A 21,758-nucleotide genomic window follows, 5' to 3' on the forward strand; every position below is an offset into this window, starting at 1 on the left:
GCCTAGATTGTCTTGTTCAAATTTCAATGCACTTTCCATTCTATTTTCAACATCCCTTAATGTGATGCATTGTGCATGTGTGTGTTTTTGGGGTGTGCTAGAAGTGAGCAGTTAAATTTATTTACAGTTTGTAAATAAAACATTCACAAAAGTGATCATTTTTATTCATGTGTGTCGAACTGTTAGAATCTGTAATGACTCATTGACAAATTAATTGCACTAAAGGTGAAAGAAAAAATTTAAATCTCAGTGGAAGAATTATGTTCTGACTTTCAAGTAACAAAATTAGCATTTAAAGGGTTTATTGAAGATGAGAGATATTTCTGATGGGGGCAACGAAGAATATGTGAACTTGAACTTCTCCATGCAGCTCTGAGAAGTGGTGTGTATGCTCAAAGTCAGTCTTTAGCATGGGCAGAATGGGGACTTCCATATATAGCCAAAATAAGGTAACAAGATTGTGTTACCTTATTTTGCATTACCTCCTATTCTGTACTACTCCATTTTCTGTTTCTATAACAAAATACCAGAGGTTGGAAAACTTGAAAAAAAAAAGGTACATTTAGTTCACATTTTTGGAGGTTGATCATCCTATCCTATTGGTTTGGCCTCTGATGAGGGGCTAGCAGTGGTGGCATTATGGCAGGAGGGTGTGTGAGAAGATGCAATCACATCTCTGGACTGGAAGCCAGAATGAGGGACAAGGCTAGGCACACTTTCATAACAACCCTCTCTTGAGAACTAAATGACCCATGAGAACTACCTTAATCCCTTCTGAAGACCATGCTCCCAATGAGGGAATCAATTCCTACTAGGCACCTCCTCTTAAAGGTCTCACCACCTCTTAACATTGCCACACAGAGTACCAAGCTTCCATCACATGAACCTGGGATAAATCACAGGCAAACTATAGTACACCTGAAACAAAACAACAAAAACTGACAAAATAAATGAAGCAAAGATTTTCAGGATACGGTACTTACGGAAACAAAGGATAATGGTCCTTGAAAAATGGGGGAAATTAAAAAAAACTGTAAAATTGACCCTATTTGTCATCTTGAAAGATTCACAGGCTAAGACACAGGGAGGGTAAATTCAGAAGGAGCCAGCAAGACTCCTTAATTTGAGAAACAGATCTGAAATTCCAGGAAGCATGGGATTTCTAGAGTCCCGAGAACAGAGTACCAAGCTACAGAGAGCTGCCTAGAAAGAAGACTTTGAATAACTGCAAAGAATGGCCCTCACCCGGTCAACTTGCCTATAATCCCAGTGGCTCAAGAGGCTGTGGCAGGAGAATTGCAAGTTCAAAGCCAGCTACAGCAACTTAGTGAGATCCCAAGCAACTTAGCAAGCCTCTGTCTCAAAATTAAAAATAAAAAGGGCTGGAAATGTTGTTTAGTGGTTAAGCACCCTGAGTTCAATATCTGGTACCAAAAAAAAAAAAAGGAAAAGAATCTCCCTCAACCCCCTTAGCTTAGTTCTCCAGCTACAAACTGTCCAATTCATACTTCAGATGAAGCCACTCAGGGACAAGAAAAGAAACATTCTTAAGGATTGAAATCAGCAGTTCCCGACACCCTAACATGGCTGGGAACATTGACTGTCCCTGTGGAGCATACCAAAATCCTCAAGATTTATAAGGCCTCAGAGATGGTGAATGAGAACCAGTGAATGAGTAACACTCCTAACAAATTTGGAAAGCAAAACCCAAAAAGGATCAAACTGTTTCCAGCTACATAAGCGGTCTCAAAACAAAGCTTGAGAATGTTTATTCAAATACAAACATATCCAGCACCCAACAATGTAAAACATATAATGTAGAACATTGACCAAAAATTAGCAGGTATGCACAGAAGCAAGAACATAGAACTGACAATGAAGAAACCAGTCACTGCAAACCCACCTACAGATGACACAGATGTCAGAATTAGCAGGTAAGGCTAACCAGAGCCAGGACGAGATGCAGGCGTGAGAGTCACCCAGACCCCAAAATTTCCAGAGACACAGATTCTCAGGATTTGGCAAGTAGAGTTTGGACTGTGATAAGTTAGGGATATAAGCTATAAAACTTAAATGAATCACAAACAATAAAATAAAAGCAACAAAGTAATAATAAGATCATTTCTAAAAAATATTTAATCAGGTATGCCCTGCTAGACTCCAAGTAAAAGAAAGCTGGAATTGATATATTAATACCTAAAAGAAAAACATGTCTCAAAAAATGTCACCATGGTCTAGAAAGTTTTGGGCATGATAATAAAGTAGTCATGTCACCATAAGAATGTAAAAATTCCCTTACTTATGCCCCACGTAGAGTTGTAAATTACATGAATAAAAAACTGATAAAACTGCAGGGGGCAATAAATAAATCCACAATTATAATTAGAGATTTAAAAACCCATTTTCAGTAATCAATATAAGAAGAGGAAAAAATCAGTAAGAATATAAGAATATAAGATTTCAACCCCATTATCAACCAAGGTGGCCCAAAGGATATTTACTCCTTGCAACAAAATCTGAATACACATTCTTTTCAAGTATGCCCAGAACATTTACTTAGATAAACCATATTTTGAACCATGAAACAAATCTGTATACATTTAAGAGAATTCAAGGAATACAAAGTCTATTCTCTGATCACAAAGGAATTGTTAGAAATCATTAACAGAAAGATAACCGGAAAATCTGGAAAATCCCCCACTATCTGGAAACAAAATAACTTACATCTAAGCAACATGTGAGACAAAGAAGAAAGCAAAAGTTAAATCAAAAATTGTTATTAATGGAATGAAAATGAAAATGCAACATATCAAAGTTGTTACATGTCAATAAAGGGGTAAGAAGAAAAAATTCATAACACTGGTCACCTATCTCAGAAAAGAAAAAAAGTCTCAAAACAAGGACATCAGTTTCCACCTTCAGAAATTAGAAAATAAGAGAATATTAAACTCAAAGTAATTAAAGGAAGGAAGTAACAGGGGAAAAAGTATAAAAAAGGAATGAAATAAAAACCCAATTTCTTGGAAAGATTAATAATCTTAAATCTGAAGCCAGAGAGAGGGAGAGAGTTCAAAAATTATCAGAATCATGAATGAGAGAAGTGACATTTCTACAGGTATTCTAAGAATAATAAGGGAATATTATTGTACTGGTTAAACAGGAGTCCCCCAAAATTCATGTCTCCTGGAGCCTATGAATATGACTTATTTGGGAAAAGTCTCTACAGATGTAATTGAGTAAATATTAAGTCATACTGGACTGGTGTCCCATAAACCCAAGGGCTATGTCCTTGTAAAAGAGGGTAATTTGGACACAGAAGTACAAATAGGAAGGACTTCATGTGATGATGTAGGCAGAGACTGAAGTGAAGCACCCAGAATTCAAGGAATACCAACATTCCCATTAGCCACCAGAAGCTAGGGAAGAGGAATGGAAAAGAGTCTCTCTCAGAGCTTCTAGAAGGAACCAATCCTGTTGGTGTCTTGATTTTGGACTTCCGGCCTCCATAAATAGGATACAATGAATTTCTGTTGTTTTCAACAACCCATTTTATGGTTATTTGTCATGGAAATCCTAGGAAATTAATATGATTATAAAAAATGTATGGTAATAAATTTGAAAATTTATATGAAATTGACAAGTCTATTGAAAGGAACACTCTAAAAGAAATATATAAACTATTTATTCTTATAGCTATTAAGAAAACAATTGTAAGTAAAACTTTCCCACAGAGAAAACTCCATGCCTAGACAAATTTGCTAATTATTTCTACCAGGCATTTAAGAAAGAAATAATACTGATTACACATACACACACACACACACACACACACACACACACACACAATATTCCAGAAAATAGAAAAGTAGGAAATACTTCCCAAAGGATTGCATAAACCCACCATTATCCTGATACCAAAACTAGGAAAGTACCTTAAAACAAAATAAGTAATAAACCATAGATCAGTATCCCTTTTGAACACATATGGAAAATTTCTTAACAAAATTTTAGTAAATCAGATAAAAAAAATATTTAAATAGAATAGCACATCATAGCCAAGTGGGGTTTCTCCCAGAAATGCAAGATTGGTTGGCATAATTTTCCAAAATCAACCAATGTATACTTCATATTAACAAATTAAAATCGAAAATCTCTATTTCCATCTCGATAAATGCAAAAGAAATATTGGAAAAAAAAGTCCAACGCTCATTCCTCATAAGAACATTCAGGAAAATATGACTAGAATGGTGCTTCTTTAACATCATAAAGGGTGAAGAAAGAAAGAAAGAAAGAAAAAGAAACTCTGCAGAAACATCATTCCTAATGATGAGACACTGAATACATTCCCATAAGAATAAGAACAAGATAAAGATGTCCACTCACCACCTCTAGTCTGTTCTTCATTGCACTGGAGGAGCTAGCCAGCACAATAAGGCAAGAAAAGGAAATAAAAAAGCATCCAGATTGAAAAGAAAGAAGTAAAACCATTTCTATTCATTGATTTCAAAATTAAAATTTTAAATACCATAAAATAACATCATAAAATCTGACAGAAGATTTGGAAAATACAAAATTGTTGAGAGAAATAAAGGAGACACATTACGTTCATGCGTCAGAAGATTCAACAGTGTTTAGATATCAGTTCTCTCCAAATTCATCTACAAATTCACAATAAAACCAGTCAAGCAGACATTTTTATACATATTGACAAAATGTTTCTAAAATACTATGTAAATGCCAAGGACCTAGAATGCAAAGAAGGATCAATACTCTTGATTTCAAGACTTACTAGAAAATTACAGTGTTACTACTTTATGTGGTATTGCATGAAGACAGACAAATCAATGAAAGAGGCAACCTTGGACAGCTGCCTGTCGGTAGTCAGAGGCCAGGTCTACTCTGCATGGACTCACTTTCAGATGTACACACATACTCTCAGTTTGCTCTAACCAGCCTCTGACCCAAGTGTACCTGCAGCACCTCAGTGTCATCGTCCTCCAAGATGAGCGTCTTCCACCCAGGGATTCACATTGTCAAAAGCGGCAATTGAACTTCCCCTCCTTTCTGTATTTAAGGGTCACCTCCCCAGGAACCGTGAGATTTATGGTCCTAATGTCCATTCCCTGTGCTTAGGTAGCCCCATGTAAATATAATTCTGGGCATGCTGGCCTGCTGGGCCTGCCAGAGTTCCTGTAACAAGCATAAGGATGAGCAAGGGACCCTTTTCCACAAGACCCAATTCCTAAAATCATGCTGCAGAAGAAGAAACTGAGAGAACACAATTGAGAGCCCTGCCCATTATTGTGTGTCTAGAAGCAGACTACTGACCTCACAGACCTTGTGCTTTGGGAGGGAGAAAAATGATTTGACAGGCACTTATAAGGTTACCAGTCAGAACATCACAGAAATGTAGGTGCATGGTTTCTAGGCAACCCATGACCAGAGTGTCTCATCTGACCAAGTAGGTCTTAAAGGTAATTCAGAGGAGATGGTGTTAAACCAAGTCTTGAAGGACAAGTAGGAGTCAGCTCAAACCACATATAACTCCTCGGTGCTGAGTGTCTCTGTGGTTAATTATGAGAATGAAGATGAAATGAAGTATGGGATCGGATGATCTGATTCTAAAGTAAAAAGCATCCTCATGCCTGTGCCAAGAGAAGTGGCTGTAAAAACAGAGACTTGTCCAAAGAAAGAAACATGGCAGTCCACAATGCTGTCCAGAAGGCCCTCATGACACTGTTATGCACCCCATGTTCAATTGCTTCCCCAACCTGGGCAACCAAACCCCATCCAGGCACCCTGTGCCTTGTGCACTTGGAATTGACATCCAGTCTTAGGTTAGAGTTTAGATAGGAGGTGCATGGCCTTGGGCAGTGCTGCCCTGCTCCTGCCAACCAAACTAAAGGTGTTTGCAGATGGCCTAGTAAGTCTTGGGAAGTCCTTTCCTAGCCCCACCACCCAAGTCCTTATTTGAACTTTGGGACCAGCAGCTGCATAAAGAGAAGTTCCAGCAGGAAGCCACTGTTTAGATTCTGGGTGCAGTGTGTTCCCTTGAGAATGACCAATGTTTACTGAGGTGGAAAGGAGAGGGTCATTATGCTGTGCGCTTGTCCTCAACTCACTGTCTCATCTGCTCAGACACAAAATAGGCTCTGGTGGGAGTCCCTGGCTGAGGAGCAGCAATGAGGGAATGCAGAAAAAGCTAAAGCTGATGCCTTTGCCTGTGCAATGTGATTTACCTTAATTTATTTAAAAGCGTGTTCTCTAAGCATGGGCATGAGGACGGGTCACCTCCAACAGTTATGCATGAAAGCTCTGAAGCTGTCTCCCCAAATTCCTTCTATTTTCTAGGACTTGATTAATGGTACTATTAGTGACATTATTTTATCTTCATTAAATTTGGGAATTGAGCTCACCAATTCAGCCAAAAATAAAATATTGTTTCTCACATATTTCTCAAGTTCCTTATGGTAATGGTTCAAGTCATCTCTGGGATTTTCTTTCCCATTCATTTCCTGTTATCGGGTTTAACCTTTGTGGGGAGCAAATTATGTTTATCTGCCTTTGAGCACTGGATGTTCTTCACTGATATTAAGCATGAGTGAGGAATTTTCTGGTCCCAAAGATGGTGTTTTTTGTGGCTACCACTTTGACATCTTATTTAAACATGGTAGGTACTCTTGTGGACAGATTTGTGGTAATGGTCTGCACAAAATTTTTGTGGAATATTTTGTAGACAGGTTTTGTGATTATTATTTTCTATTAATTAGTAGAATGTTCCTTGCTTTGTGGCAGTGTTGAGAATAGATGCTGTTTCTGGTACAAATTATAGAACTAACTTGGAATTTTTACTTGCCAAATTATTACTAGCAATGGGGAGTCTTGGATCCTGTATTTTTTAGATATTAGGTGTCCCTTCAAATCTCCTATGAATGTAGGAATGTTCAGAAGTGAAATGATTAAATTATATGAATTAATCAGTGGATTGATCCATTTGCTGGATTAATAACTTTAGAAACTACTGTACTAGGCAGTAACTAACTATAGGCAGGTGGGATGTGGCTAGAAGAAGTAGGTCACTGGAGATGTGCCTTTGGGGTTTATATTTTGTCCCTGACTCCTTGCATACTCTCTCTGCTTCCTGGGTACCGTGAGCTGAGAAGCTTTCCTCTACCATGCCCTCTGCTATGATGCTCTATCTCACCTCAAACCCAGCGCAATGGAGTGGGCTGATCATGGATTGAAATTCTAAAACCACAAGTTCAAAGTAAACTTTTCCTCCTCCAAGTTGTTCCGGTCTGTACTTTGGTCACAGTGATGAAAACCCGATTAACACAGACTCCCAGATGGAGGTGGAATCCACCCACCCCCTTTACCTACCTAACAACACAAATTGAAACACAGGGTTAAGTTACGCACCTGACTCTGGCTTTTCCTTGAGTCTCTATGGCTGAAGCAGAGCAGCTGGTTTCCAGATCCAACTCCATGTCTGTAGCCTTACTGAAACTGGAGATCAGTTCATTGTAGGGGTGCACACTGCATGGTGGTGGTTTGATTTCTTGAGCCATGCTGTGTGGCCCCTCCCAGGAAATGCCTGGTACTTTTCTGGAGGGTACATCTGCAGGATGACTGTGGGAATGAGAGCAAGGCGCTCAAATGGAGGAGTATGATGAGCAATTGTGGACCTTGGGGTCAGCTGCAGGCAGTGAAGGGGTGGACTCCTGGAGCTAAATGATGTGGAGACACCTGACCTGCTTTGAGGGAATCATGGATCTACAGCTTGGGATCTCCTGGGAGCATATCAGATGATCAGGTGATCTAAGGCTCAGTGAATTGGGAGAAGGAGAGGCTGTGGGTAGGGGCCTCAGAGGAAAAGAACATTCACACAGGCTTGAGCTGTGATGGTGTGGAGGGGACATAAGAGCAGGACCCAGACCCCAAATAGCCTTGTCCTCCACTCTGTGGCCCTACAGTGTAGGTGACATCAATGAGGAGAAATGGCTCAGAATCAAGAAGAAATGGGTCAGTCAGAAGTAGGTCACAAGGGAAGTTTTGAGGGTCTACCCAGGGTCTTCCAGCCACTGGGTTTGGAAAGCAGGGACACTAAATGATAGTTTGGGGACTGTGGGACCCACTTTTCACCTCATTGCCTTCAGGTCACTGGAACCATGCAGCAAATGGGGAAGGATTGTTTGCTTTGGGGTCTTACTAAGGTGAGAGGGTGAGGGACAGAAGATGAGGAAGCAAACTCCCTTCTCCCTTTACCCAACTCCAGCATGTGTACACAATAAGGCTTTTATTCTCCAGCAGAATGGATGTATTATTTTCATGCTGATGTTGCTACCTCCAGTTGGTATCGCCATTCTTTATTAAAGACCTCTAAGTTAGACTTATTCCTTTATTTTAAATAAGCAATCAAAAAATCTTTAGGTTATTAAATAATATTAAAATATTTACTGAGTGTCTTAGTCTATTCGGGCTGCTACAACAAAATACCATAAACCAGGTGGCTTATAAACAACAGATATTTATTTCTCACAGTTCTGGAGAGTGGAAGCCTGAGGTCAGGGTGCCAGCACAGTCTGGCTCTGGTGAGGGCCCTTTTCCTGGATGTAGACTGCAGTCTGTGTCTTTGCATGTTGGACAGCAGAAAGTGGGAAAGAGCTCTGAAGACTTCTTAAAAGGGTACTGTGTTAGTTGGATTTCTATCACTATAATGAAATACCTGAGATAATTAATATATAAAGAGAAAGAGTTTACTCTGGCTCACAGTTTTGAAGATTCCAATTCAGGTGGATCAGTTGGATCCATTACTTTGGGCCTCTGGTGAGTATGACAAATGGCAATGGTGGGTAGTGCTAGCAGAGCAAAACTACTCCAATTATGAAACAAAAGGAAAGAAGAAGGAACCAGACTCCCCCTACCCCTCCATTTCCTTCCAGGGCACAGCCCCAATGATTTAAAGATTTCCTATAAGACCGCACCTCCTCAAGGTTCCACATGTCTCAGTAGCGCCACTCTGGGGGCAAAGCCTTTAATGCACAGGTTTTTGAGAGACACATTCAAAACAGCAGGCATTAATCCCATACATGAGGGCTCTAACGTAATGACCCAATTCATTCCCCAAAGACCTTACCCAGATACCACCAAGGTAGGGGGTCAATTTCAACATATGAAATTGGAGGCAGGGGGACAATCATTCAGATCATGATGCTGAGTGAATCCAATATAAGTAAAAATGCTTGTAAGTAACTCAGGACAATTATTTTTGTTTGTTTGTTTATTTATTTGGTTTTCCACTTCTTGTCCCTAATTGCAAAAATAAATGACTGTAGTACTTAGTAGAAGTACTACAGAGAAAAACAGGGAGTTATTGTCTTTGGGACTTCATTTTCACCAGATACCAACAAAACACTTCATTGCTCAGCCACCAAAAGGAAGAGACCCAGAACACTTAGGGGAAAAAGGAACTTCCTAGAGTCTGCTAACCACAGCCCCCCATGCATGTGCTGCCCCCATGAGTGGGAGAAGACAGAGGTTGGGTGACAGTGAGCCCTTGGAAAGACACCAAGCCATGCAAACCCTCACTACTCAGACCAGCAGTAACAGCATCACCAGAGCTGTTTCTAAATGCAGGACGATGTCAGCTCCATCCAGAAACAGAATCTGCACCTCATGGAGTCTCCAGATGCTTGTGCACCTTGTAGTTTGAAAGTTTTGGACTAGACTATGTGTATAGCCCCAAATATGCACCTGGAAATCCAACTAAGAAAGAAAACCAAATTCTCAGCAGCTCTGAATAATAATCCTAATTATAGTAAACAATGATGTGTCTGCATTTAATACTCCCAGCAGCCCAAGGAGCTGACTATATTATTATGGGCCTTTAGTCCAGGTGGGAATTTTAAGGCTCCCAGAAATTAAGGAACTTGCTAAAGACACTTGGCTTGTAAAAGGCAAAACTTGTCAGCCTGAATCCCATAGATGTCATGGGTTCTCTGGAAGGCAAATACATTCATGAAGGTCTCTAGTGTTAGATAGCTTAATTATTCTCCTGAACAAGGCAGGCCCTATAGGTAATGGTTAAATAAATGTTGCTACATCCATGAAATGGAGAAAAATTAATATTTAAAATAATGGTGTTTTTGAGAGCATTATCAGGGATACAGGGGAATTTTTATTATGAAATACTTCTTGGAAAAAAAATCACAGAGAAAGAGAGCTCTCAAATGAACATACTAACTACAAATGTGCCTTCATAATGGCCCAAAGATTCCATTTCCAAGTAGAAGTTCAAGGTCGCACCAGGAGATCTATACATGAGTATTCCTTGCATGCACCATTACAAAAGTCAAATATTAGAAAAGACTCAAAAGCTCAACACACAGGAAATAGATGCATAAAACAGCCTATTGACTTGATATAACACTACTCAATGCATAAATTAAAACTAGATCTCTATTAGTTAGCCTTGATATGTCTCAAAAATATATTTAACCCAAAAAGAGAATTGCAAAGTAACACTTTTAGTATGGAATAATTTATAGACATTTTAAGAAGCACACAATACTCTATCACACATGAATAACTATATATAATAACTATATATAATATAAGAGCCTAAGAAAACAGACTGAAAAGACTCACGCTGAATCACAATGGTTGGAATGAACCTGGGGTGGAGGGTCAAGAGGATCTCAACTCTATACTGTTTTCATTCTTTAGAAAGTAATAAAAGATGAGTGCAATCTCTATGAAGAGCTGTTAATACTATGTGGTTGATATATAAGTACTTGTTACAATTGGTTTTTTTCTGCTGTTTCAAGATTTCTGTATTTGAAAAGGGCCTTCCCTGGGGAATGAGACTGGTCAAATTATGTTCACATACAAATATGGTAGTGAATCCCACTGTTATGTATCATTATAAATCACCAATAAAATAATGAAAATATTTTTATATTTGAATGTATATATACCATAGAAAGAGTTAAAGAAAAATACATGAAATATTAATGATATTGATCTGTCAGTGATGATGTTATAAGTGGTTTTGTATCCTTCTTTGGATTTTCCTATACTTTTCAAATTTTCCCTATTAAAATGTGTTTTATACTCAATAGAAAAATAGACTTACCTCACAATTTTCCATTTCATGCATCTGGGCTTTTGATACAAGCAGAGTGTATTAGTGAAGCCAGGCACAGCTTCACTAAGAAGTGAATAATATTGGTATTTGATAGCAAAGTCTCTTTAAAAATCTAGAAATTCAGAAAGTGCAAATTTTTGCAATTAAAGGATTTTAATATCCCTTGCCAGTCCCTATTCCAGTCTTTATGTTTATTGTTTATGTATACAGTGATCCCCACTTATCTACAAAAGCATACATTCCAAGACCCCTAACAAAAGCTTGAAACTGCAGCTAGTACTGAACTCAGGTATAGCATTTTTTTTCCTATATATACATACCTATGATAAAGTTTAATTTGTAAATTAGGGGTTATACAGAATGGATGCCATGAACAAAGAAATGATTCATGTGTGGGCTGTGTGAGATTTCATCACAATACTCAGAGCAGTTGTTCATTTCTGGAATATTCAATTTAATAATTCAGGATCACAGTTGGCTGCGGGATGTGAAATTTTGAATAAGAGGGGACTATTGTATGCTGAGGCAAAGCAGAGGTAGGCACTGCTGCCCATACATCTGGGTGCCTCTTGCTTGTGTCGTCTTGGAATATTACACTGGGTCTCATGTCAGAGATTATCTAGTGCAGTTCTATCATTTTATGCACAGGAAAACTGGGGCTGAGAACAATGAAGAGACTGATCCAAGATCAGTTAGTGGGGCTGGAATTTGAGGCTGAGTCTGGTTGATATTTTAGTGTTCCACATACCACCTCAAAGTATTTTGCAGAAAATGGTGATAAAATCACATTGTGTGCCCAAAGACAAGAAATAAGAAAGAAAATCAACAAAGCAATGAATTGACATTAAAAGTAAACTTAAATTGATTATAGATGAAAGCTAACCTGGTTTTTGTAACTTAGGCCCAGACTCATATTTCTTTCCTCAAAATCGAATGAATAGAATCTCTTCCCTTACTGAATTTACTTGTCTCTGGAATAACACATTTGAATTTACAAACATGTGTAAATTTCTCAGCTTGCTTCTTTTTTCATCAAGCATTAATTCAGTCCATACAATACTTTCAACACTGATTCTCATCAAAGCAGAGTCTCACTAAACTAAAGAAGTGAATAGCCCTCACCATAGCTGCTTAACAAGAGGGCTGGCTCATTGACTTAGTGATGAGTCTTCCCTGCTGGGCCAGCTTCCTCCCAGAGCTGTCATTCCCTATGATGGACACATGACCATCAGCAAGTAAATGAGCCATTTTCAAAGTCAGGTCACTGAGCCAATCTAGCCTCTTCACTTTGCCTCCCACCTCTGCCCCTGTCCCACTACCAAAGTCACAAGGAGGAACTGATCCTATGGCCATCACCATGGGAAGGTTGGGCTGCCCAGATACAGTGGTGACCTGGGAGTTTCCCAACCTGCCAGCCACCTCCACCCATGAACCCTCCCTGATGCAGCCACAGCCACCTACTGCAAAGGACAACACAGGGCCCTGACACATCCAGGGTTCATGTATCCCACCATTAACCTCCCCAACCATACCACAGCCAGCTCAAGCTGGCCCACTCATCCCTCCCATTCCCTCACTGACACTTCACTGTTTATGCTCATTCCACTCAAGGTGACCTGGACAGCTGTCAAGCCAGGACGGGTCAGGGGATCAGAAACATACTGCCCACAGGCCTGGAGTCACAAGCTCAGAGTCCTGCAGCAGGGACCATGCAGAGCTCAGCTCCCAAGGCCAGTTCTGCTACTCTATCTCTTGGTGTTTCCACCTCCTGCTACCACGTTGGGGTCTCAAGAACTTTATTATTATTGAGAGTATAATAAAATATTTCTCAAATATCAAAAATTACAAGAGACCTATAATTACTTATGTACCCACCACCCAGAACTGGCAGATGTTAATTCCATAAGTGTATAGAAGAATTTCAAAGAAATAAAATAATACAACTGAAGTCTGCTCTACATCCCAGCTCCATCCCCTCACAAATAAACCCCACCATGAATTCTGACAACTAAGCCCTGCCCTGCAGTTGGCCTGTATTCTACCCATCCTAAGAAGAATATAGATATGCAGCCAAGAAGATAATACAGCGATACTGTGTTTTACTATTTACACAAATATTTACACAGAATTTGTAATTCAGAAACATGCTTTCTTCACTCAATTGTAGCTCTAAACTTTCTTTGGAGTTGATTCATATAAATCTAGCTCATTTATTTTAACTGCTGTTAGAATGTGTGCACAGGAATATACCATAATTTATTGATCTAATTCCTTCTAGGTGAGCATTCTGATCTTTCACTGCTATTAACAATTTCCCAGCAAATTGCTTTGCACAGACCTTCCTCTGCACGTGGAGGATTTCCCTGGGGAGATGGTCTAGCAGTAGAATCTCTGGGGCATCATTTTTGTTTATCAGCTTCAGTAGGGTTGACCTGACTGATCTCCAAGGGCAGAGCTGAACTTCTCTCGTCCCACAGGCAACCTGCCTTGCCCCACCCCTTGCCTCTTATCATTCTTTCAACCTATTGCTTATGTCCCTTGGTCATATTAATGGACTCTCCCCTAGCCAGGTCAGCTGGGCATGTTTTCTGGGTCCATTAGCTCCAGGGATTTTCTTTTTGCCATCATTGTTTGTTCTTTTCTCTACTTTCTCTAGCCCACTGCAAACTTCTCATGGCTCATCACACCACAACAGTGTCCTGAGTGGGTTAGGTGCAAACACTGTCCCCTGGGGACGTGGAGGTAGCATGATTGGCATCTGTGCCTTGCTTCTGGAGCTCGTGACAGGTTCCCAGTCCTTCAATTTTCAGATAAAAGGGAATTGGTGGATGTCCAATCCATCTGAGGAGTCCAGAGGTCCTGGGACAGGCAGGATGAACAGCTGGACTTCCTCCACCATCCCAGCCTCACTTCTTAGAGCACCCACATGGCTTGTGTTACACCTGATAACCACTAAGTAAAGAAAACCTGGTTTCACTTTTTATGAGATAGCCCCAACATCAATTTCAGAAAGTAATGGTAGAAATAAAAGAGAGGAAAAAGGGAGCTGGAAGCATAGAAAAGAGGTGTATGGTCAGGGCTCACTGAGTCTGCAGAGTTCCATCCCCAGATCCACAGCCAGAGACAGATCTGGAAGAAAAACCCTGAGCATGGCATGGTGGGAAGAGGATGCAGAAGGAGAAGCTGAGAGTGCAAAGTGTCCTCCTCAGGACAGCATGAGAACAATGCCCATCCCACAAACTAAGACTCTGAAGAGACAATCACATTTAAGAAGCAGAGTAAAGCACAGGGAAATTTCTGTGCCTTTTGAAAACAAATTGGAAGTCTTGATTGAGCCACATACTTTAAAATGCAAAGAAACATTATAGCAGCTATGGAAAATATGAGATGGCAAAAATAAATAGATAAAATTTTTAAATTTGTGAGGCAACAGAAAGATGAATAATCTACTCTTGCTTGGGTGGAGGATAGGGATAAGAAGCAATAGAAAATTCCCCCAATAGTGTTTCCTGTTAAAGAAAAACTTACGTGAATAGAAAGCCAGTGAAAGAAGAATTCAAAAGTAGATGGTTCTTCTAAGGTACTTGTGGGGAAGGGTACTCATGTCTGCAACTTTGAAATACATCAGAATAAGAGAGACCAATGGACAGAAAGTAAGGAATGGAGACACAGTGACAAGCAACTAGAAATGTTGGTAGAAGGTAATTGGTGCTGGGTAGATGGGAGTGCATTATGACATTCAGCAATCATTTTTTGCATATGAAATTGCTTATAATAAAATGCTGAGGAAAAGGCAGGGGATGTAGCTTACTGGTAGGGCACTTGCCTACCATGCACAAGGCCCTAGGTTCAATCCTCAGCACTGGAAAAAAATTGAGAAAGAAGGTAATACCAACACTTCAAAATATCATAAAGATCATATCAGATAATGATTTTGGAGAATCATAGAGGATTTATTGACTTTTAAACATGATTATGATGGGTACCGTGATGCACACCTATAACCCAAGCAATTTAGGAGGCTAAGGCAAAAGGATCACACGTTTGAGACCAGCCTCAGCAACTTTGCAAGACCCTGTCTCAAAATAAAATAAACTGGACTAAGATGTAGCTCTGTGGTAGAGTACCCCTAACTTCAATCCCAAGTACTAAGGAGGGGAAATGGATTTAATTAGATTCCAGAAAATCACAGGAGAATGTATTCGAAATTCACAGGAAACAAACTGTGACCCCCAAAATTCACAGTAAGCCAAGATGAGCAATAGGCAATCTCAAACATGCAAGCACTCAAATTTTGGCTATTATCAAAATGAAAGATAAGCACTGGCAGGGGATGTGGAAAAAAAGGAACAATTGGACCCTGTTGAGGGGAGGGTAAATTGATATAGCCATTATGGAAAACAGTATGAAAGTTCCTCAAAGATTTAAAAATAGAAGTATCATATGATCCAGCAATCTCACTATTGGGTATATATCCAAAGGAAATAAAATCAGTATCTTAAGGAGTTACCTACACTGATATGTTCAGTGCAGTATTCTTTATAAAAGACATGAAATCAACCTAAGCATCCACGGACGAATGAACAGTTAAAGAAAAGTGGAATTTATGTACACAATGGAATATCATTCAGTCTTTAAAAAGGAAATTTTGCCATTTTCAGCATCATGGGTGAATCTGAAGGATGTTATATTAAGTAAAATAAGTCAGGCACAGGAAAGATAAGTGCTATATGATCTCATTTATACATGGAATTAAAATTAGAAACATTCATCTGTTGAAGGACTTCTAGGTTGGTTCCATAATTTAGCTATTGTGAATTGAGCTGCTGTAAACATTGATGTGGCTGCATCACTGTAGTATGCTGATTTTAAGTCCTTTGGGTATAAACCAAGGAGTGGAAGAGCTGAATCAAATGGTGGTCCCATTCCAAGTTTTCTAAGGACTCTCCATACTGCTTTCTAGAGTGGTCGTCCCAATTTGCATTCCCACCAGCAATGTATGAGTGTACCTTTTTCCCCACATCCTCAGCAACATTTTTTGTTTCTTGTATTCTTGATAATTGCCATTCTGACTGGAGTGAGATGAAATCTCATTGTAGTTTTGATTTGCATTTCTCTAATTGCTAGAGATTTTGAACATATAGTTGTTGATTGATTATATATCTTATTCTGTGAAGTGTCTGTTCAGTTCCTTATCCCATTTATTGATTGGGTTATTTGGGTTTTTTGGTGTTAAGTTTTTTGAATTCTTTATATGTGCTAGAGTTTAATGCTTTATCTGAGGTGCACTTGGTAAAAATTTTCTTTCAATCTGTAGACTCTCTCTTCACATTGTTGATTGTTTCTTTTGCTGAAAAGAAGCTTTTTAGCTTGAGTCCATCCCCTTTATTGACTTCTTGCACTTTAGGGGTCTTATTAAGGAAGTCAGGTCCTAGGCCAAAATGATGAAGATTTGGGCCTACTTTTTCTTCTAGTAGTCACAGGGTCTCTGTTCTATGCCTAAGTCTTTGATCCACAGTGAATTTAGTTTCATGCAGGGTGAGAGGTAATGGTTTAATTCCATTTTGTTACATGTGGCTTTCCATTTTTCCCAGCACCATTTGTTGAATAAGCTATCTTTTCTCCAGCAAAATTTGTTTTTGGCAACTTTGTCTAGTATGAGATACCTGTGTTTATGTGGATTTATCTCTGTGTCTTCTATTCTGTACCATTGGTCTACATGTCTGTTTTGGTGCCAGTTCCATGCTGTTTTTATTACTTTAGTTCTGTAGTATAGTTTGAGGTCAGGTATTGTGATGCCTCCTGTTTCACTTTTCTTGCTAAGGATTGCTGTGGCTATCCTGGTCTCTTATTTTTCCAAATGAATCTCATGATTGCTTTTTCTAGTTCTATGAGGAATGTCATTGGGATTTTAATAGGAATTGCACTAAATTTGTATAACACTTTTGTTAGTATGGCCATTTTGACAATATTCATTCTGCTTGTTCAGGAGCATGAGAGGTATTTCCATCTTCTATTGTTTGCTTCCATTTCTTTAGTGTTCTGTAGTTTTCATTGTAGAGGTCTTTCACCTCTTTTGTTAGATTGATTTCCAAGCATTTTATTTTTTTCCAGGCTATTGCAAATGGGGTAGTTTTCTTAATTTCTCTTTCAGTAGTTTCATTACTGATATATCTGAACATTTTTGATTTATGGGAACTGATTTTATATCCTGCTACTTTGCTGAATTCATTTATTATGGAATATTATTCAGTTTTAAAGAAGAATGAAATTATGGCACTTACTGGTAAATGGATGGAATTGGAAAATATCATACAAAGCAAAATAAGCCAATCCCCCCCAAACCAAATGCCAAATGTTTTCTTTGATATGCAGATGCTAATTCACAATAAGGGTGGGGAGGCATTAGGGAAGAATAGTTTCTTTAGGTAGAGGGGAATGAAGGGAGGGGAAGGGGTATGGGGACAGGAAGGATAGTAGAGTGAAACAGACATTATTACCTCATGTACATATATGACTGCATGATTAATGTGATCCTACAATATGTACAATCAGAAAAATGAGAAATTATCCTCCATTTATGTATGATTTATCAAAATGCATAAATGCTTTCTACTGTCATGTACCATTAATTAGAATAATAAAATAAAATTGGAAACAGTAGAATGGTGGGTGCCAAGGCCTGGGGGAAGGGGCATGGGGAAGTGTTGTCCTAAAGGTACAAAGTTTCACTTACGCAAGACAAATAAGCCATGGAGATCTAAGGTACAGTTATGTGACTACAGTTAACAATATTGTATAGTATACTTGATTTGTTAAGAGGGTAATCTTAAATATCTTCAGATGCAACAACCAAAAAACAAAACACAAAGGTAAATGTGTCAAACCACCATATATATATGCAGTTTTTAACCATCACCCATATCTCAGCTGGGGAGGAAACCCTTAGTAATGTAACAGAAAAAGTGATAGAATTAAGAATTATACCAATAAGTATAATGGGATTGTACCTGAGCACCGTGGCACACGTCTGTAATCCCAGTGTAATCCCAGCAGCTTGGAAGGCTGAGCCAGGATTGCAAGTTCAAAGCCAGCCTCAGCAACTTAGAGAGGCCCTAAGCAATTTAACCAGAACTTGTCTCAAAATAAAAAGGGGTTGTGGGTATGGCTCAGTGGCTAAGTACCTCTAGGATCCATCCTGATACAAAAAAAAAAAAAAAAAAAAAAAAATTTTTAAAGATCACATTTGAACAGGGCACAGTAGCACACATCTGTAATCTCAACCAGGGAGATTGAGGCAGGAGAATCACAAGTTCTTGGCCAGCCTGGGTAACTTAACAAGACCCTATCTCAAAATAAAAAATTAAAAGGGGTGGGGGCAGATATCTCAGTGGTAGAGCAACCCTGGGTTCAATCCCTACTACCACCAAGAAAAAAAAAATTATATTTGAAAACTTTACTTGCTGAAAAGAACAAGATATATCTAAAACAAAGTAACTGGGAACTTGCAAGTGAATGGTATTAAGTGGATGGGCAAAGAAGTTCCAGGCAAGGGCAGACCCCAAACAGCCAGGCTGATTCTCAGATCAGACAAGAGAATCCTCAGGAAATGCATTAAGGAGAGAAGAAAGGGCACTTTATAATGATAAAGAGGATAATATACAATAAAGTGCCAACTGTCAAGAAAATTTATGTCCCAAATAATGCTGCAACAAATTCTGAAAGGAAAAACTACAGAAAAGACAAAGAAAAATAGGAACAACAGTAGCAAAGAGAGTTAACTTGCCTCTCTGCTTATGACCAATCGATCACATAAACCACATCGATGGCAAAAGATTAAGGGTGGGGTCTATGTAATAAAACGAATAACTGTGTCTCTAACTATGCCCAGCACACAGAAGGTCACCGCCCTTTCAATGCCCTGGAGTATTTACAAATACCGGCCCTTACTCCACATTCAGCCACCCCAGGTACCCAACAGCCCCCTACTTACAGCAACATAGGTGGGGTTAAGGGAGCCGGGAGGGAAGTGGAGGCACTGACACCACACCAGCTAGAGGCCATCCCTGCCCCAGGACTGCAAGTGCTTAGAAAGGACAGGATGCCTGGGGACTGGCCAGAGCAGGCTGGGACAGACTGAAGAGGCGCACACCGGGAATCCACAGCACACTCATCCAATTAAAACTGGAAACTTACAACACATAATAAAAGCATATTTTGCTCAAATCCATGCCAATGCATATGAAACCCAGAAGAAAGAGATGACTTACCAGAAAAACATGAGTTACCAGATTTGAATCCTGGAAAAAAAAAAATGTGTAAAATATAGAAAAAAAAAAAAAAAGCAGATGAAATTGCCATGCGAAGATTTTTGGTGTATTAATTTCATCATCAGATACTTTACTGAATTCCCTTATTTTTCTAATACATTTTCACTAGAGTCTCCTGCTTCTTTCAGGTACACAAGTCACCTGAAAATAATAATAATAATTTTGTTACCTTTTGACCCATTTTTTTATCTTATTTCTTTGTATTTTCTAGGCCTATTAACTAGTTCTCACAGTACTATGTCAAGTAACAATAATGAAAATAATCACCTTGCCTTATTTCCACCTTTAAAGACATACCCTCAGTGTTTCTATTCCACAGGAAGCTGGTTTCCTCTTTGAGTTTGTTTCTCTTAATAAAATAAAGGACATGTTTTTCCATTCTTGGTTTGGCTGTAACTACACTTTTAGCGAGTACCAAGTTGGTCTTAATGGATCTAATCATGGGTGGTTGTTTTTTACTTATGACCTTTTAATATGGAAATTATCTCCCAATCATCTTTTAAAATATTAATTAGTTCCTAATAGCAAAGCTTCTTTGCCTCTTGGAATGAGTCCCTCTGGCTGCCTTGCATTTGAAGTTTGTTTATAGACTTGATTAGCTAGCACTCTATTTCAAGTTTTTGCACCAATAGATACGAGTTTTGTTCTTCTATTCTCTTTGTCAAGTTTTGGTGTGAATTTTCTGCTGGTGCCACAAAGTTATTTAGAAGTTTTCCTTTTCTCTGTAAGTTCTGGAAAAGCATTGATGTTTACACTTTGGTGATTTAGAATTCAATCTGAGCCTGGTGGCCCGATATAAAAATTAGGAAGAAAAAAGCGAAACTACTATTATTTATATGCCTGGAACCAGGAGAATTAATTGAAAAACTTTTTGAAGAATAAGAGAATTCAGTAAAGTGTCTGAATATGGAATCAATATTAAAAAATAATTAAGCAGAACACTACCAATTAGAAAATACAGTGAATGGCCTCTTCCTATCTCCACATCACACTCAAGTTAGAGCCACTCAGGACTAGTGAAGGCACCCCCAGATACACACCTTTGTTTCTTTATAAGAGACACTCATGGGCTTTTCTAAAAATATACTGAACCCTTATGACATACTCTGATAATATAATGTCGAATGGTGAGATAAACCATGACAATGAACAATGACAATTTAAAGATTTGGTAATTTTTAAAAAATTTTTAATCTATTTAAAAATTATACATTTAAAAAATGTATTAGTGATCCAAACATATTAAATCTAACCAGCTCAGCAGTGTTTTCACATCATAATGTGAATGCAAGAAAAGTCCCTGCTGGGAGGACAAGTCCCTATTCTTCCTCTTTGTTTCTGCTCTTATTACTGGTATTATCACCAATCTACAGATTGTGAGTATAAACACTTTAAGCTACTTATTAATTTTTCAAGAACAGTTTAGAGAAAGACAATGCCAATCTAAATAACAATTAAGGAGATTCTCCAGAGAACAATGCTACTTACTTAGGAACACAGAGCACTGCAAGGGGAGTTGAGGCCATGGGAAGTTTTCCCAGGCAAAAGGAGAGGAATTTACATAAGCTACAGGGTTACAAAGTCCATTGGTCTTGGAGACTTGAGGCAAAGTACGGAGTCAGCTCATTGGTGGAGGTGCTGTTGCTGGGCAAGTGTCCTCTACAGAACAGCTTGTCTAAATTGTTGAAGTCTTAAAAAATGTTAAAGATAAACTTTGCTACAGAAATCTGTGCATGCTTGCAAGGCGTGCGAAGCGTGGGGTGTGCATGGAATGAGTTCTCTCCAGTGGGACTTTAGAAAGACCCTGAGAAAGTTCTTAATTTACACAGACAGGCTTGAGCCCTCCTCCTTTATTACTTCCTGGCTCTAATTTTGTCTGGGTCTGACAAGAATGACTTCATTGCAGTATCATCAACTCTCACAACAGACAACATCAATTGTGAATCCATTTAACTATGCACATAGACCATGACAGCAGGGACCCTGTAAAGTTCCAGCTGTCCACATGTCCAGACCATGGAGCCTCATGCTGCCTTGAGGACCTCACTCTACAGAGTGACCAGATGAGAGGACCTATGTCCATTCTTTCAGAAATTATCAATAAATATGTCCCCATCTGGTGTGCACACTCTGGGTGTATGTGTCCTGCAACAGCTGCCAAATGAGATGCATCAGGCAGAGTTTGGCAAAAAAAAAAAAAAAAAAAAAAAAAAAAGCAGAAGCTCCTAGAACCAAGCAGGTGTTAATGGAAATGCTTTCAATATGAGGCTTTCATAACTGTT

At 38.9% G+C, this 21,758-nt stretch overlaps 1 long non-coding RNA gene across 1 annotated transcript in view; it reads right to left on the bottom strand.

Moving 5' to 3' along the window:
- The window catches only part of LOC306655872, a 125,436-nt gene extending 104,423 nt beyond the window's left edge, over positions 1–21,013 (bottom strand). The window contains exons 1-2 of the long non-coding RNA XR_013762339.1: positions 20,965–21,013; positions 19,417–19,446 (exon numbers count right to left, since the gene is read on the bottom strand). This is a non-coding gene — a long non-coding RNA (uncharacterized lncRNA). The remainder of the gene's footprint in view (positions 1–19,416; positions 19,447–20,964) is intronic.
- Positions 21,014–21,758: the final 745 nt, after the last annotated feature.

Source organism: Sciurus vulgaris (assembly GCF_902686455.1).
Source record: "Sciurus vulgaris genome assembly, chromosome: 3".
In the NCBI taxonomy this organism is placed as follows: Eukaryota; Metazoa; Chordata; class Mammalia; order Rodentia; family Sciuridae; genus Sciurus; species Sciurus vulgaris.